Below are 13259 nucleotides of genomic sequence, written 5' to 3' on the forward strand. Positions count from 1 at the left end.
CGAGCCCCAAGACCCTGATAAAAAGGCAGAGGATTCTCAAGAGTTTACCCCACCACAATTGGAGAAGAGCCCGCTACCAGAACCAGAGAGGAAGCCTCATACCACAACTTGGCAGGACACCCGCCCTGCCACAAATAGCCAGTAGCTTCCTGCAATTTGCAAGTTGAAAAAGTGCCCCTTCTCATTACAACCATAGAGGAGACACCCACCTCCCAATTTGAGAAGAGCACTCTACCGCATCTAGAGAGGATCAGAACTACAACAATTAATGAGTTCCCCTGCCTCAGCGAGAGAGGTGGATGCAAACGTCAACTAGAGACGTGCCTACGCACAGCAAATGAAGAGTGGACACCCACTGAAATGAGAGTGGACCCCAAGTCATATCTAGAGACTAGCCTCCCTTACACTGCACTTGGACAGGGACCAGCTTGCATATAGCTACTAAAGAGGATCTCCCCCAATGTAGCTACTAGGAGTCTCCACCACAATTTTAAAGAAACCCCGAGTGATATGCTGCAACTCAAGAGGCACCCCAAGTTCCCCACTGCAACTTCACAGCATCCCTAGGCTAGCCCAAGAAAAGGGGCCACTGCACCAAATGACAGAGGGGCTCCTGGCCAATACTGAAGCAGATTCCCCAGGCACAATTAGAGATGTGTCCCCCAGGACATCACACCTAGAGAGAAGACCTTCTGCCTCCAATGGAGATGAGCTCCCTGAAGGAAGTCGAGTGGAGACCCTCACAACTAGAGAGCAGCGATCCCATGAATTGAAGTGAGGAACCCATAGTGCATAAGGCAGAGCGGACATTCCCCGTGGAGACACGCACACACCACCCAGAGAGGACACAGCCTCGCCCGTCTAGAGAAGCCCTCAACCAAACTTCAGAGGAGCCCGCTAACATCACACGCAGAGAGGAGCCCCTCCTCTGGTAATACAGACAAACCTCACACAACAAGGATAGAAGAGCTTGCACACCACCACTAGAGAGACTCAAACCCCTGCAATTACAGAGTGGACCCTGACCACCATGATAGGGTAGTCTCTTGACAAATCTAGTGAGCACTCACCCATCATTGCAACAAGACAGGAGCCACCCTGCACATCCTTGCTAGAGAAGAGGAGCCCCAAGAGAACTCGACAGGAGGCCCCACTGCAAGTCACCAGGAACCCTGAGTACCAAACAAGCTCAAGGAGAACCCCGACTTCCCTGCTAGGACTCCAGTGCAATTCTACATTCCATGCTGCAAATCCAGAGAAACACTGATTTATCACTGCACTTTGAGAGGAGCTCTCAGTCCCTTGTTGTAATTCTCGAGGAAACCCTGAGTTTCCAGCAACAACCAGAGAAGAACTTCGAGTTTTTGCTGCAACTCGAGAGGAGGCCCTACTCCCCTGCTGCAACTCAAGAGGAAACATGACTTCCCCACCTCAACTCGAGAGGAGTCCTGACTCCACTGTTGCCACTCAACAGGTATCCCCAGATCCACATCGCAACTCGAAGAGGAACCCCATGATTCCCACCACAAGTTGAAAGGACACCGAGTTCCCCCTCAACTAAAGATAAGAACTGATTTCCCCCCAGTGACTCGAATGGAACCCTGAGTTTCCCCTCACAAGATGAAGGGAAGTCTGACTCCCCTGTTGCAACTCGAGAAAAATCCCAAGTTACCCGTCTGAACTCGACAAGAGGCCTGACACCCCTTTCACAACTCAAGAGGAAACTGGAGTTCCATGCTTCAACACGGGACAAGTCTTGACTCCCCTGTTGCAACTCCAGAGGAACACCGAGATTCCTGTCACAACTGAAGAGGAACCCCGAGTTTCCCCACCTTAACTCGAGATGAGGCCCTATTCCCCTGCAGTGACTCGAGAGGAATCCCGAGATTACCCTCGCAACTCGAAAGGAGGCCTGACTTCCCTGAGGCAACCTAAGCGGTTCTGTGAGATTCCTGTCCCAACTCGAGAGGATCCCTGAGATACCTGTCACAACTCGAAAGGAACCCTGAGTTCCCTGCCTCAACTTGAAATGAGGCCCTATTCCCCTGCTGTGACTCGAGAGAATCCCAACGTTCCCCTCACATATAAACGGAGACCAGACTCCCCTGATACAAATTGATAGGATCCCCGAGGTCCCCATCGCAACTCGAGTGGAACCCCGAGACACCATAGCAACTCTAGAGGAACCCCAAGTTTCCCGCCTCAACTCGAGAAGAGGCCCGATTCTCCTCCTGCGACTTGAGAGAATCCCAAGGTACCCCTCGCATCAAAAATGAGGCCTGATTCCCATGATGCAACTCGATAGGATCCCTGAGGGCCTTGTCGTAACTCAAGCGGAACCCCGAGATACCCATCGCAACTCTAGAAGAACCCCGAGTTTCCCACCTCAACTAGAGATGAGACCTGATTCCCCTGCAGCAACTCGAGAGCAATCCCAAGTTCTCCCTGGCAACTTGAAAGGAGCCCTGACTCCCCTGAGGCACCACAAGAGGTACCCTGAGGTCCCAGTCGCAACTGGAGAGGAATCCTGAGCTTCCAACCCCAACTCGAGAAAAACCATGAGATTACCCTCTCAACGTGAGATGAGTCCTGGTTACCCTGCAGTGACTTGTGTGGAATGCTGAGTTCCCTGTCCCAACTTTACACAAGCGCCAAGAAACTGATGCAACTGCAGAGGATTCCCAAGAGGAGCCTACCCAACCCCAACTGGAGAAGAGCCCTCTGCCACAACCAGAGAGGAAGTCTCATACCACAACTAAGCAGGAGGCCTGCCCTGCCGAAATAGCCAGTAGCTTCCTGCACTTCACAACTAGAAAAAAGCCCCTTTTCATTACAACCATAGAGGAGTCACCCACCTCTCAACTTGAAAAGAGCACTCTACCACATCTAGAGAGGATCCCAACTGGCACAGCTAAAGAGGAGTCCCCTGCGACAACGAGGGAGGTGGCTGCAAACAACTAGAGACCAGCCGATCCACAGCAAATAAAGAGCAGACACCCACTGCAATGGGAGTGGACCCCAAGCTGTATCTAAAGAGTAGACTCCCACACATTGCACTTAGAAAGGGACCAACTTGCACATCACTACTAGAGAGGATCTGCCCCACTCTAGTTCGATAGGAGTCTCCACCACAACTTTAAAGGAACCCCGAGTCATATACTATACTGCAATTCAAGAGGCACCCCGAGTTCCCCCCTGCAATTTCACAGGATCCCTAGGCTGGCACAAGAAAAGGGGCCACTACACCAAATGATGGAGGGGCTCTCCGGCCAAAACTGAAGCTGATTTCCCAGGTGCAACTCGATAGGTGTCCCCCAGGATACCACACCTAGAGAGAAGACCTTCTGCTTCCAATGGAGACGAGCTCCCCGAAGGAAGGTGAGTGCAGGCACTCACAACTAGAGAGCAGCAATCCTATGAATAGATGTAAGGCACCCATAGCACCAAAAGCGCATAGGACCTCCCCCTTGGAGACAAGCACACCCCAACCAGAGAGTAAACAGCCTCACCCATCTAGAGGAGCCCTCCACCACAATTTGAGAGAAGCCCGTTGGACATCTCATGCAGAGAGGTGCCCCTCTTCTGCTAATACAGACAAACCTCACATGACAAGGAGAGAGGAGCTTGCACCCCACCACTAGAGAGACTCGAAATCCCCACAACTACAGAATGAACCCCGACCCCAATGATAATCCCTTGAAAAACTAGTGAGCTGGCACACATCACTGCAACAAAACAGGAGTCACTCTGCTTATCCTTGTTAGACGAGTTGCCCCAAGAGAACTTGGCAGGACACTCCACCACAAGTCACCAGGAACCCTGAGTAGCAACCAAGCTTGACGAGAACCTCAGCTTCCCCGCCACGACTCCAGTGCAATCCTGCATCCCGTGCTGCAAATTCAGAGAAACAGATTTCTTGCTGCACTTCAAGCAGAGGTCTCAGGCACTGTGGCAACTTTCCAGCAAACCCTGAATATCCAGTAACCACTAGAGAAGAAGCCCTTGTTTCTGCTGCAACTGGAAAGAAGGCCTGACTCCTCTGCTGCAACTCGAGAGGAAACACGACTTCCCCACCTCAACTCAAGAGGAGTCCTGACTCCCCTGTTGCCACTCGAGAGGTATCCCCAGGTCCCCATCTAAACTCGAAAGGAACACTGTGTTTCCCACTGCAAGTTGAAAGGACAACGAGTTCCCCCTCAATTGACATAAGGACTGATTGCCATGCAGTGACTCGAATGGAATCCCAGGGGTCTGAATCCCCTGTTGCAACTCAAGAAAAATCCCGAGTTCCCCACCTGAACTCGACAGGAGGCCTGAAATCCCTTTCACAACTCGAGAGCAAAGTGAAGTTCCATGCCTCAACACGAGACGAAGCCTGACTACCCCGTTGAAACTCGATAGGAACCCCGAGATCCACATCACAACTGGAGAGAAAAGAGTTTCCCGCCTCAAGTTGAGGCTGGATTCCTCTGCACTGACTTGAAAGGAATCCAGAATTTTCCCATGGTAATCGAAAGGATGCCTGACTCCCATGAGGACACATGAGAGGTTCCCTGAGGTCCCCGTCGCAATTCAAGAGGATCCCCGATTTTCCACTACAATGCGAGAAAAACCACCAAATTCATTCCTCAATGTGAGATAAGGCCCGTTTAAACCACAGCGACTTGAGAGCAATCCCGAGTAGCCTCCTGCAACCAGAACAGAGGCTTGACTTCCTTTTTGCAACTCGAGAGGTTCCCCAAAATACCTGTCGCAACTCGAGAGGAACCCCGAGTTTCCCACCGCAACTCGAGATAAATTCTATGTTGCCTACCTCGTCTTGAGATGAGAGCCGATGCCCCTGCTTCGAGTTGAGAGGAATCCCGACTTCCCCTCACACCTCAAGAGGAGGCCTGTCTCATCTATTGCAATTCCATATGATCCCTGAATTCCACATCACAACTCGAGAGAAACTCCGAGTTTCCCGCCTCAACTCAAGAAGAACCCCAGGTTTCCCACCTCAATTCGAAATGTGGCCTGATTCCCCTGAATTGACTGGAGAGAAATCCCGAGTCCCCCATCACAACTCGACAGGAGCCCCAAGACCCTCATGCAACTGCAGAGGATGCCCAGGTGATTACCTAACCACAATTGGAAAAGAACCTTCTACCACAAACAGAGAGGAAGCCTCATATCACACCTAAGCAGGAGGCCCGCCCTGCCACAAATAGCCAGTAGCTTCCTGCTCTTCACAACTAGAAAAAGCTCCCCTTTTCATTACAACCATAGAGGAGTCACCCACCTCCCAATTTGAGAGAGCACTCTACCACATCTAGAGCAGAGCTCAACTACCACAATTAAAGAGGAGTTCCCCTGCCACAACTAGAGAAGTGGCTGCAAACAAAACTAGAGATGAGCAGACCCACAACAAATAAAGACCCCCACTGCAATTAGAGTGGAGCCCATGCCGCATCTAGAGAGTAGCCTCCCACATTTTGCACTTAGAAGGGGACCAGCTTGCACATGGCTAATACAGAGGATCTGCCCCAGATTCATGAATCTAATTCAAGAGGAGTCTCCACCACAACTCTTAAGGAATCTTGGATCATACACTGCAACTCAAGAGGCACCCCAAGATCCCTGCTGCTATTTTACAAGATCCCTAGGCTAGCACAAGGGGCCCGGGATCAAATGATGGAAGCGCTCTCTGGCTAAAACTGAAGCGGATTCCCCAGGCACAACTAGAGAGTTGTCCCCAAGGATAACACACCTAGAGAGACCTTCTGCCTCCAATGAAGACGAGCTTCCTTAAGGAAGTCAACTGGAGGCCCTGACAATTAGAAGAAATCCCATGATAGAAGTGAGGGACCTATAGTGCCAAAAGCAGAGAGGACCTCCCAACTGGAGCCACTAACACCCCAATCCGAGAGGACGCAGTCTCGACCCTCAAGAGGAGCCCTCCTCCACAACTTGAGAGGCGCCTGCTGGACATCACACACAGAGAGGAGCCCCTCTTCTGCTAAGACAGACGAACCTCACACCACAAGGAGAGAGGAACTGGCACACCACCACTAGAGAGAATTGAAGCCCCCGCAAATACAGAGTTGACCAAGACCACAATGATAGAGTAGTCCCTTTTCAAAACTAGTGAGCAGCCACCCATCATTGCAACAAGACAGGAGCCACCCTGCACATCCCTGCTATGATGAGCCGCTCCAAGAGAATTCGACAGGATGCCCACGGCAAGTCACCAGGAACACTGAGTACTAACCAAGCTTAAGTATAACCCCAACTTCCGTGACAGGACTCCAGTGGAATCCTGCATCCCATGCTGAAAATCCATAGGAACACTGATTTCTTGCTGCACTTCAAAAGGAATTCTCAGGCGCTGTGGCAACTCTCCATCCAACCCCAAGTTTTCAGCAACCACAGAGAAGAACCCCGAGTTTCTGCTGCAACTCGAGAGGAAACATGGCTTCCCCACCTCAACTCGAGGGGAGTCTTGACTCCCCTGTTGCTATTCGAGAGGTATCTCCAGATCCCCATCGCAACTCGAAAGGAACCCCTTGTTTCCCTCTGCAAGTGGAAAGGACACTGAGTTCCCCCTCACCTTAAAATTAGTCCTGATTCCCCTGCAGTGATTCAAATGGAACCCCGAGTTTCCCCTCAAAACATGAAGGGACGTCTGAATGCCCTGTTGCAAGTCGAGAAAAATCCCGAGTTCCCCGCCTCAACTCGAGGGGGCCTGACACCCCTTTCACAACTCGAGAGAAAAGTGGAGTTCCATGCCTCAACACGAGATGATCCCTGACTACCTTGTTGAAATTGGATAGGAACCCTGAGATCCACATCGCAACTGAGGAAGAACCCCGAGTTTCCTGCCTCAACTTGAGATGAGGCCCTATTCCCCTGCAGCGACTTGAGAGGAATACCTAGGTCCCCCTTACAACTCAAAAGGAGGCCTGATTCCCCTGAGGCAACACAAGAGGTTCCCTGAGGTCCTCATCGCAACTCAAGAGGAACCCTGAGTTTCTCGCCTCAACTCGCAATGAGGTGAGGCCCAATTCCCCTGCAGCAACTCGAGAGGAATCTGGAGTGCCCCATCACAATTCAAAAGGATGCCTGACTCCCCTGGGGCAACAGGACAGGTTCCCTGAGATCAATGTTGCAACTCAAGTGGAACCCCGAGCTTCCCTCTGCAACTCAAGAAAACAACCAGATTCATCTCTCAACGCAAGATGAGGCCTGATTCCCCTGTGGCAACTTGAGAGCAATCCCGACTGCCCCCTGGCAAGTCGAAAGGAGGCTTGACTCCCTTTTTGCAACTCAATAGGTTACCCAAGATGTTAGTCGCAACTGGAGAGGAACCCCAAGTATCCCATCTCAACTCGAGATGAGGCCCAATTCTCCTGACCCTGACAACTGAGGTGCCCCTCACAACTAGAAAGGAGGCCTGACTCCCCTGAGGCAACCAGAGCGGTTCCCTGAGACCCCTGTGGCAACTTGAGGGGAACCCCGAAATATCCATTGCAACTCAAGAGGAACCCTGAGTTTCCGGCCTCAATTCGAGATAAGGTCCAATTCCCGTGCAGTGACTCGAGAGGAATCCCGAATTCCCCATTGCAACATGAAAGGAGGCTTGACTCCCATTTTCCAACTGGAGATGTTCCCTGAGGAATCCTGACTCCCCCCTAGCTCCTCAAGAGAAGGAATGTCTCACCTATTGCTCCAAGAGGTTCTCCTAGTCTATGTCCTTATCACCAGTGCCAAAGAAGCTGAAGTTGATGAGTTCTATGAAGACCTAGAAGACCTCAAAGACCTCCTAGAACTAACACCAGAAAATATGTTCTATTCATCACCAGAGATTGGAATGCAAAAGTAGGAAGTCAGGAGATACCTGGGTAACAGTCAAGTTTGGCCTTGGAGAAGAAAATGAAGCACAGCAAAGGCTAACTGAATTTTTCCAAGAGAATGCACTGGTCATAGAAAATGCCTTTTCAACAACACAAGAGACAACTTTATACATGAGCATCACCAAATGGTCAACACTGAAATCAAATTAATTACATTCTTTGTAGTTGAAGATGGAAAAGCTGTATACAGTCAGCAAAAACAAGACCTGGAGCTGATTGTGGCTCAGATCATCACCTTCTTGTAGCAAAATGCAGTTTTAAACTAAATAAAGCATGGGAAACCACTGGGCCAGCTAGATATGGCTTAAATCAAATCCCCTATGACTACACAGTAGAGGTAATGCATAGATTCAAGGGATTAAATCTAGTAAACAGAGTGCCTGAACTATGGACAGAGGTCTATATTATTGTACCTGAGGCAGCAAACAAAACCATCCTGAAGTAAAAGCAAAAAGGCAAAGGGGCTAGCTGAGGAGGCTTTACAAATAACTAAAGAAATGAGTGAAAAGCAAAGGAGAAAGGAAAAGGTATGTTCAGCTAAATGCAGAGTTCCAAACAACAGCATGGAGAGACAAGCAGGGCTTCTTCAATGAACAGTACATAAAACTAGAAGAAAACAACTGAAGGAGAAAAACTAGAGATCTTGTCAGGAAAATTGGAGATACCAAGGGAATATTTTGCCAAAAGATGGGCACAATAAAGGACAGAAACTGTGCAGACCTAGGAGATGCTGAAGAGATCAAGAAGAGAGGGAAAGAATACATAGAACTGTGCAAAAAGATCTTAATGAACTGGATTACTACGATAGTGTTGTCAGTCACTCAGACCCAGACGTTCTGGAGTGTGAGGGCAAGCGGGCCTTAGAAAGCACTGCTGTTAATAAAGCTAGTGGATATGATGGAATTCCAGTAGAACTATTCAAAACTCTAAAGGATGATGCCTAAAGGTGTTGCATTCCATATGTCAGCAAATCTGAAAGACCCAGTAGTGGCCACAGTACTGGAAAAGGTCAATCTTTATCCCAATTCCCTGGAAGGGTAGTACTAAAGTATGTGCAAACCATCAGACAATTGCACCCATCTCCCTCGCTAGTAAGGTCATGCTTAAAATCTTGCATGCTAGGCTTCAGCATCAGGCAAACCTAGAACTTCCAGATGTCCAAGTTGGGTTTAGAAAAGGACAAGGAACCAGAGATCAAATTGCCAACATTCACTGGATCATAGAGAAAGTTAGTGAATTCCAGAAAAGCATCTATCTCTGTTTCACCAGCTATGCTAAAGCCTTTGACGGTGTGGCTCATAGTAAACTGTGGAAAGCTCTTAAGAGATGGGAATACCAGACTGTCTTACCTGGCTCCTGAGAAATCTGTATGCAGGTCAAGAAGCAATAGTTAGAATCCTGTGTGGAACAACCAATAATCTTGGTTCAAGATTGAGAAAGGAGTATGACAGGGCTGTCTCCTGTCACCCTGTTTGTTTAACCTATATGCTGAGTATATCATGAGAAATGCTGAGCTGGATGAGTTACAAGCCGGAATCAAGATAGACAGAGAAACATCAACCTCAGCTATGTGGATGATACCACTCTAATGGCAGAAAATGAAGATGAACTAAAGAGCCTCTTGGTGAGGTGAAGGAGGAGAGTGAAAACGTTGGCTTAAGACTAAATATTAAATAAACTAAGAACATGATATCCGGCCCCATTACTTCATGGAAAATAGAAGAGGAAAAAGTGAAACTAGTGACAGATTTCCTCTTTTTGGGCTCTAAAATCACAGTGGATGGTGAATGCAGCCATGAAATCAGATGATTGCTTCTTGGCAGGAAAACTCTGACAAACCTAGACAGTGTGTTGAAAAGTTCTGCTTTTCAGAGACACTGCTCTGCTGACAAAGGTCTATGTAGTCAAGACTATGGCCTTCCTAGTGGTCATGTACAGTTGTTAGAGCTGGGCCATAAAGAAGGCAGAATGCCAAACAACTGATGCCTTTGAACTGTGGTGCTGGAGAAGACTCCTGAGGGTCCCTTGGACACTAGATCAAACCAGTCAATCTTAAGGGAAATAAAACCTGAATACTATTTGGGAGGACTGATGCTAAAGCTGAAGTGACAGTATTTTGGTCATATGATATGAACAACCAACTTAATGGAAAAGTCCCTGATGCTGGGAAATATTGAGGGCAGAAGGAGAAGAGGGCATCAGAGGATAAAATGGCTGGATGACATCACTGATGAAATGGACATGAACTTGGGCAAACTCTGGGAGATGGTGAGGGACAGGAAGGCCTGGCGTGCTGCAATCCATGGGGTTGCAAAGAGTTGGACATGACTGGATGACTGAACAAAAACAACAATAAATTATGGTGAATTACTTTTATAATTATTATTATGAATCAATCTATACTTGAGATGATATGAATAATCATAATACTGGGAAAACAATGACTCCCTTAAAGTATCTGTAACATTTTTTTGTTTGTTTCCTTTTTTTTTTTTAAACTTTACAATATTGATTGGTTCTGTCATATATAGAAATGAATCCACCACAGGCATACACGTGTTCCCCATCCTGAACCCTCCTCCCTCCTCCCTCCCCATACCATCCCTCTGGGTCGTCCCAGTGCACCAGCCCCAAGCATCCAGTATCGTGCATCGAACCTGGACTGGCGACTCGTTTCATATATGATATTATACATATTGCAATGCCATTCTCCCAAATCATCTCACCCTCTCCCTCTCCCACAGAGTCCAAAAGACTGTTCTATACATCAGTGTCTCTTTTGCTGTCTCGTATACAGGGTAATTGTTACCATCTTTCTAAATTCCATATATATGTCTTAGTATACTTTATTGGTGTTTTTCTTTCTGGCTTACTTCACTCTGTATAATAGGCTCCAGTTTCATCCACCTCGTTAGAACTGACTCAAATGTATTATTTTTAATGGCTGAGTAATACTCCATTGTGTATATGTACCACAGCTTTCTTATCCATTCATCTGCTGATGGGCATCTAGGTTGCTTCCATGTCCCGGCTATTATAAACAGTGCTGCGATGAACATTGGGGTACACGTGTCTCTTTCCCTTCTGGTTTCCTCAGTGTGTATGCCCAGCAGTGGGATTGCTGGATCATAAGGCAGTTCTATTTCCAATTTTTTAAGGAATCTCCACACTGTTCTCCATAGTGGCTGTACTAGTTTGCATTCCCACCAACAGTGTAAGAGGGTTCCCTTTTCTCCACACCCTCTCCAGCATTTATTCCTTGTAGACTTTTGGATCGCAGCCATTCTGACTGGCGTGAAATGGTACCTCATAGTGGTTTTGATTTGCATTTCTCTGATAATGAGTGATGTTGAGCATCTTTTCATGTGTTTGTTAGCCATCTGTATGTCTTCTATGGAGAAATGTCTATTTAGTTCTTTGGCCCATTTTTTGATTGGGTCATTTATTTTTCTGGAATTGAGCTGTAGGAGTTGCTTGTATATTTTTGAGATTAGTTGTTTGTCAGTTGCTTCATTTGCTATTATTTTCTCCCATTCTGAAATCTGTCTTTTCACCTTGCTTACAGTTTCCTTTCTTGGGCAGAAGCTTTTAAGTTTAATTAGGTCCCATTTGTTTATTTTTGCTTTTATTTCCAATATTCTGGGAGGTGGGTCATAGAGGATCCTGCTGTGATGTATGTCGGAGACTATTTTGTCTATGTTCTCCTCTAGGAGTTTTATAGTTTCTGGTCTTACGTTTAGATGTTTAATCCATTTTGAGTTTATTTTTGTGTATGGTGTTATAAAGTGGTCTAGTTTCATTATTTTACAAGTGGTTGACCAGTTTTCCCAGCACCACTTGTTAAAGAGATTGTCTTTAATCCATTGTATATTCTTGCCTCCTTAGTCAAAGATAAGGTGTCCATATGTGTATGGATTTATCTCTGGGCTTTCTATTTTGTTCCATTGATCTATATTTCTGTCTTTGTGCCAGTACCATACTGTCTTGATGACTGTGGCTTTGTAGTAGAGCCTGAAGTCAGGCAGGTTGATTCCTCCAGTTCCATTCTTCTTTCTCAAGATAGCTTTGGCTATTCGAGGTTTTTTGTATTTCCATACAAATTGTGAAATTATTTGTTCTAGCTCTGTGAAGAATACCATTGGTAGCTTGATAGGGATTGCATTGAATCTATAAATTGCTTTGGGTAGTATACTCATTTTCACTATACTGATTCTTTCAATCCACGAACATGGTATATTTCTCCATCTATTAGCGTCCTCTTTGATTTCTTTCACCAGTGTTTTATAGTTTTCTATATATAGGTCTTTAGTTTCTTTAGGTAGATATATTCCTAAGTATTTTATTCTTTTCGTTGCAATGGTGAATGGAATTGTTTCCTTAATTTCTCTTTCTATTTTCTCATTATTAGTGTATAGGAATGCAAGGGATTTCTGTGTGGTGATTTTATATCCTGCAACTTTACTATAATCATTGATTAGTTCTAGTAATTTTCTGGTGGAGTCTTTAGGGTTTTCCTATGTAGAGGATCATGTCATCTGCAAACAATGAGAGTTTTACTTCTTCTTTTCCAATTTGGATTCCTTTCATTTCTTTTTCTGCTCTGATTGCTCTGGCCAAAACTTCCAAAACTATGTTGAATAGTAATGGAGAAAGTGGGCACCCTTGTCTTGTTCCTGACTTTAGAGGACATGCTTTCAGTTTTTCACCATTGAGGATAATGTTTGCTGTGGGTTTGTCATATATAGCTTTTATTATGTTGATGTATGTTCTTTCTATTCCTGCTTTCTGGAGAGTTTTTATCATACATGGATATTGAATTCTGTCAAAGGCTTTCTCTGCATCTATTGAGATAATCATATGGTTTTTGTTTTTCAATTTGTTAATGTGGTGTATTACATTGATTGATTTGTGGATATTGAAGAATCCTTCATCCCTGGGATAAAGCCCACTTTATCTCAGGTGTATGATCTTTTTAATGTGTTGTTTGATTCTGATTGCTAGAATTTTGTTAAAGATTTTTGCATCTATGTTCATCAGTGATATTGGCCTGTAGTTTTCTTTTTTTGTGGCATCTTTGTCAGGTTTTGGTATTAGGGTGATGGTGGCCTCATAGAATGAGTTTGGAAGTTTACCTTCCTCTGCAAATTTCTGGAAGAGTTTGAGTAGGATAGGTGTTAGCTCTTCTCTAAATTTTTGGTAGAATTCAGCTGTGAAGCCGTCTGGACCTGGGCTTTTGTTTGCTGGAAGATTTTTGATTACAGTTTCAATTTCCGTGCTTGTGATGGGTCTGTTAAGATTTTCTATTTCTTCCTGGTCCAGTTTTGGAAAGTTGTACTTTTCTAAGAATTTGTCCATTTCTTCCACGTT

This window comes from Bos javanicus, chromosome 27 (genome assembly GCF_032452875.1).
Source record: "Bos javanicus breed banteng chromosome 27, ARS-OSU_banteng_1.0, whole genome shotgun sequence".
Taxonomy (NCBI): domain Eukaryota; kingdom Metazoa; phylum Chordata; class Mammalia; order Artiodactyla; family Bovidae; genus Bos; species Bos javanicus.